Raw genomic sequence first — 6,000 nt, 5'->3', positions numbered from 1 at the left:
GTCTGGCCGGGCTGTGTTAGAAGTTCTGCCTGGTCATGTGAACATTGAGGTGCACATGATAGGCTAGAACTAGGCCTGGTTGGATGTTTTAGGTATCAGCCTTCTCTGAACCAATCCGTGGGAGTGCCGGGGCCCGCTGAGGAGTCTGGGAAGGGTTACTTAAGAAGTGGGGGTCACGTGGTTCAAGGAGAGGGGTTCGTGAGGCCTGTGTGGTCTGTTCTGGTTCCAGGACCGGGATAGCCCTGTGAGGGGTCACGGGGTGTTTGACATCCCCCAAATGTTCCTTTTAGATGCCCCAATGGACCTGTTTGGTCTGGGGTAGGGATTCGTCTGTTTGCGAGTTTTGGACCCAGCTGGTCCGAGGCGCAGTAACTGAGGGAGGATTCAAGGTGTCCGGGTGTGCACTCGGCATGGAGAGGCACCACAGCTCGTGGAAGTGACTGGGGGAGGACTCTTCGGAGGAGGGCCAACAAGTGGCATCCTGAGAAGTGCCTGGTTACTGAGTTGGGAAGGACATTGACGAATTCACGTTTTCCAGTACCATTGTGGAGACAGAGAACGTTCCAGGTACTGAGGAAAAGGTTCCTGTTCGCCCTTAGTTACAACTTGTACACATTCATAGAATTGCTTCAAGTTTTGAGTCAATGTGCTGACTGCCATGATCTCTGGCTAGGGATCTGTTCAGCCTTGAAGTACCCAGCCGCGAGTGTCTACTCTCTGGGTGAAATTAGAGACTTTGCTAGACCTGCAGTTCAAGGTGCCTGAGTTCTTCACCCATGTCCTCTGTTCCCATGAGAGACTGTGTTATTGGATGTTACTACTGAAGAATAAAACCTTTCAAAAGGACTTTATTTGTGTCAGCGTTCAAGGAGGTAACCGGTAAGCCCAATAAGTCAAGGCTGCCCTGCAAGGGTTATGGCCACTACATAGATAATATGGATGGGCGATTCCTATAATAGCCAGCTATTGTTACTTGCCATTTTAATCTTGTACTTTCTGGTTTTCTTGAGGCACACATGCGCGTCACCTGAGCTTGCACATGTATTGCACAAGACCTGGGATGGCTTGTTATTGAACAGCAACAAGCCGCCCCAGATCTCATATGGTGCATGAGATGAGGCATTCTTGGTAAGCATCAAAATATGATGTGCAATGCTATTATCAAAAATACAGCCAAAACATAATGTATGAATGAGTCCAGTAAGTAACAGTGCTCATGTGCACAATAAGATCCACAAAGGTGTAGGAGGTGCTTCAAATATCCTAAGGAAAGTTCCCATAAATCCATTAAAGACAGGAGTGAGGTTGGATGTTTACCAGAACCCAATGGCTCTACTACTACTGAGAAGTCGTTAGCGCTTTAGGGAAAATCCCAAACAAGTCCACAATGGGTGTTACAATCCAGTTAATCCCTCAGGCTTCACTTCAGCACAACTCACAAAAACCAGGGACATGCAAAATATATTTGGCTGTATTTTTGATAATAGCACTGCACATTATATTGTATATTGATGTTGATTGATGGTTTTGTATCTCTTTACCTTGTGCTAGTGGCTTCATTTTCAAGCAGGATTTGTTTACTGCTAATTATCATCTAAGTGCAGAATTGTTCACATTCTTATTGTTCATAAACTAACAAACAGTAAGGAAGATTATGCCACCGACCCATGACATCTTTGTTTGAAAATGATGGTGCGGGGTACAGGAAGTGTGCGGTGGCATAGTAAGAGGACGAGGCAAGTCATTTACTTCAAATGTGTTTATTAAGATTATTTATTAAGCAGAACTATACTTATCTCCACTGCAGTGTCTTGAAGCTCCCTCAATGACCGCTGACATCTTCGGCCAGTCTTCTTCCAAGTACTGATCTTCGGCCGTGTGTGCAATTCCGTGTACAATGCGGGCAGGCAGGTAAGCAACTTTAATGCAGAAGAGTGCAGTATAATAATGGTAGTGTTATATAATGGGGATGGGGGGCATAAGAGTAGTATTCACACAAGATTCAACATTTTAACCTAACCAGTGCTGGGACAAGGTCATACAGCGCCCAGGGCATAGATTCCAAACTGTGCCCCCACTTCCCTTTGGGTTAGTGTCAGGGCACCCCTATCCCTGCAATAAACCATTGTACTCAGGGCGGCTGGCCCTCCTGCCCACCCCTTGTCCGGGCCCTGAATCTAATATTTCCTTTTACAGTATTAAAGTAAAACTTCCACTAACTTTTAGCTCTTTAGTTTTAGATACATGGGGAAAGGTTATACCTTCTGGCAGGTTTTTATTGCAGTCTTGGCCTAAGCTGGGAAGAAACAGGGCAGCATGGGCAATAAACACGTTGACTTTAAAGCAAGCAATAGTAACATAGAATAATGAGCAAATCTCAAAAGCATGTTTTGATATTCTGATAGCCAGTGGAATATTCTTTACATAGAAACTTTTTTTTTGCTGCAAGAATGTAGTTGCATCCCATTTTAAGACCTCGTGCACAGAGGGTGTTTGCCCAATTGTCCTTAAAGTGGCTCTTCAGTCATGTTTTCATTTTTTCCATCTATTAAATCTTCTGCCCTTGTTTTAAGTTTGGATAGTAAAATATTTTTTTTTTCTGCCAGTAAATACCTTATACAGAACACTTCCTGTTCCTTGTCTGGTCATTAACCTAGTCTTATGACATGCACAGCTCTCTCTCTCATCTGAGAGTTTGCCAGGAAGGAAGAGGGTTGAGTCATAAAAGGGCCAATGAGAGCTGCAGAGCTGGAGGTGTGCCTCTGTGTGTCTGTGTAAATCCAGGAACTGAACAGGCAGCAGCTTCAGCTGCCCACAGTTAAAATGATGCAGCCAGACGTAGTGGAGGGAGATTTCTGCAGCATATTTGGCAAGTACAGAATCACAGTATAGATAAAATAATATGCAAAGTGGTTGGAGGGAAGCTTCAAAATGGCAAAGAGGTTTTTATTAGAAATGATGTGAGCAGACTGCAGTTACGCGTTAATGCTTTTCCTCCTGGCAGCAGCATTTAGGCGTGCTTAGGCACGTCAAGTGATGGGGCGTTAATTAATTTCATTGGCCAGAATAGTTATTCTGGCCATTGAAATGAATTAAGTTTCAAGCACTTGACGTGCCTAGCATTAATACATGTTTTGAATTTGTCCATGAGCAGTCACATGCGTCAAGTGTTTTTTTCTGACAAAACGCTGTTGCTCCTGGATGCGCTGGCTTGTTTTTATTTCTCTAAATAGCCCAACCTCTGAACGCCTATGTGTGCATGCACACAGGCTAACATGGAGGGGTGTTTAAAAGCAGAAAAAAAAACAGCTTAGTATGCATGAGGCCTAAACCTTTTGAAAATGTTGTTGGCTGTGCACTTGCATGCGTGCTGCAGCTACTTGAGAATTAAACTTTTAACAGCTTTGAGAAAGTCATCCAGCCTTAGTCAATATATAAATAGTAAGCTTGACTTGGAGAGAATTTGTTGAGTACTGACACGTACACACAAGCAAGTGTCACACATTACGAAAACTAACATAACTTGAGATTAAGGAGATGAATAGAACATAACTCATAAAAAATTAAAATAAAGGGCGCATTAGACAAATTGTAATAAATACAGTGTTAACCAATTAATAAAGTGCATAAATTAATAATAAATCTGAAATGTCCATGACAAACATTTGTGATCAAATCTTCTTGTATATGCTCCAACACCGTGAATTCCAAAGTGCAATGTGCTTCAAAAATCTCGTTTATAAAAGTGCTTCACCCGAAGTGATAGGGAGATGCACTCACCAGATAGCCTCGGTCACAAAGTGACCAAAAGCCATGAATTTATAGAGAAATCCCCAATTCAATGATATAACCCCTTCACTTCCTGATGACGTGCGCTTGAGCATGAAATGCATAGAAGCGAGGCTTGACATGCACATTAACAGGAGCCCTCCACTTCCATTCGGATAGCTGAGACGCACTGTACATGCCACGTGTCATATAGCGGTGTCGGACCGGCTTCTGCTTTCCCTGCTTGTTTTGCTGAACCTATGCTGGACTATGTAAGTGCTATATTTAAGCAATTAAAAAGCAATATTACACTATTCCTGCCTTCTGTGGCTCTTTGTGGCAGAGCAAATTCCACAGAATCACTTGATGCAAGTCGGATAAATGCAGTAGAGGATACATAAGGTGAAGAATTTACGTTTAAAATTGCATATTGGATTGGGATCTGGTCTTTCCTGCACATGAATGATTGGAATGAAATGCACTCACCAGATGGCCAAGGCTATGTGGTGAGTGCATTTCATTATCACTTTGGGTGAAGCACTTTTATCAACGAGATTTTTGAAGCACATTGCACTTTAGAATTCAAGGTGTTGGAGCATATAAAAGAAGATTTGATCACAAATGTTTGTCATGGACATTTCAGATTTATTATGAATTTATGCACTTTATTAATTGGTTAACACTGTGTATTTATTATAATTTGTCTATTGTGCCCTTTATTTTTATTTTTTATGAGTTATTAGTTATTACTAATTTTAAGTGCAGCATTAGAATTATTTGTTATCTGTATTTGGCGCCGTTACCCTATCATTTCCCCCCTCAATAGAACCTAACTGCCAAATATAAGTGTACAGACTTTGTGAAATCTATCTATCCCACTCCAAGGAGGAAGTTCATAGTTCATGTATTAGTTCAGATAAGGATCTCTGAGAAGGAACACTGAGATCTGAAGAAAAAGTGAAAGTGCTGCTTATTATAGCTAACAATCATTTTACAATAATACAAAGTGGCTAATCACAGATCCGATCTGAATAATCATATTGATTGCCTATTTCTAATGCCACACACTGAAATAATAACTACAATTTACTCCCTCAAGATGAACCCGCTACTGAAACTTAAAGGAGTGTATTTATGAAAAAGTTTGTATAACTATTCATCCAGAGGACCTGCTGGTATATTTGTTCTGTGCAAATGGGGCAAAATTGAATGTTCTCCTTATAGTTCATCACCGGGTCAAATTTTATTTATAAAAAATAGAGTGGTTTGAAAAAATACCACATTATAACCAATAGATGGAGCTTAAAATTATAGGATTCATTTCCCATAATCCTTTAGTCTTACCTTCCCGATGGCTTGTTTCTTAAGGAGCTGCTGCTTCACTGCTCATTGTCCCTTGCAAGTATTTACACCCTTTTTGGTGTGAGAATAACGTGCTGCTTGCTGTTGTTTCTCAATCCGGTCCGTACGTCAATAAAAAACATACAGGCTGGTGGGAGAAACCACTGGGAGCAACAGGTTAACATGTATTCTACTCATTCGACCAGTCAAATGATTGCAGAGGAGGGTGAGACGTGAAGCAAATACAGTGGCTAAAAAAATATATTATTTGATCCCCTGCAGATTTTTTAAGTCTGCCCACTTACAAAGAAATGAAGGGGCTATATGTTATCATAGGTGTATTTTAAATGATAGAGACAGAATATAAACCAAAAATCCAGAAAAAAACACAAAAATAAAATAAATGTTATAAATTGGGTTGCATTTCAGTGAGTAAAATAAATTATAAATACCAACCAACAATAATTCTGACACACTAGAGTATGTGCTCGTATGGTACACAGATTAGTCCTGACAATTTATAAAGGTGCTCCTAACGACCACTCATTATGTGTATAAAAGACACCTGTCCACAGAATCTCTTTCTTCCATTTAAACCTCACTATCATGGGCAAGACCAAAGAGCTATCAAAGGATCTCAGGGACAAGATTGTAGACCTGCGCAAGGCTGGAATGGGCAACAAGAACATCAGCAAGAAGCTTGGTGAGAAGGTGACAACTGTTGGAGCAATTATTCACAAATGGAAAAAATACAAAATAACCAACAATCGCTCTTGATCTGGGGATCCATGCAAGATTTTGCCTGATTATGAGGAAGATCATGAGAAAAGTGAGGGATCAGCCCAGAAATACATGGGAGGAGCTTGAGAATGATATCAAGGCAGTTGGGAC

The 6,000-nt window shown here is 41.0% G+C and overlaps 1 long non-coding RNA gene across 1 annotated transcript in view; it reads left to right on the top strand.

The window, feature by feature from the left end:
* The first annotated feature begins 1,842 nt into the window (after positions 1-1,842).
* LOC143997404 (uncharacterized) overlaps positions 1,843-6,000 on the top strand; it is an 84,019-nt gene continuing 79,861 nt past the window's right edge. The window contains exon 1 of the long non-coding RNA XR_013277683.1: positions 1,843-1,911. This is a non-coding gene — a long non-coding RNA (uncharacterized LOC143997404). The remainder of the gene's footprint in view (positions 1,912-6,000) is intronic.

The sequence above is a fragment of the Lithobates pipiens genome, unplaced genomic scaffold (genome assembly GCF_037356315.1).
Source record: "Lithobates pipiens isolate NorthernLeopardFrog02 unplaced genomic scaffold, aLitPip1_a1.2 Scaffold_19, whole genome shotgun sequence".
NCBI classification, from domain to species: Eukaryota; Metazoa; Chordata; class Amphibia; order Anura; family Ranidae; genus Lithobates; species Lithobates pipiens.
This window is presented reverse-complemented; position numbering and strand designations above follow the sequence as displayed.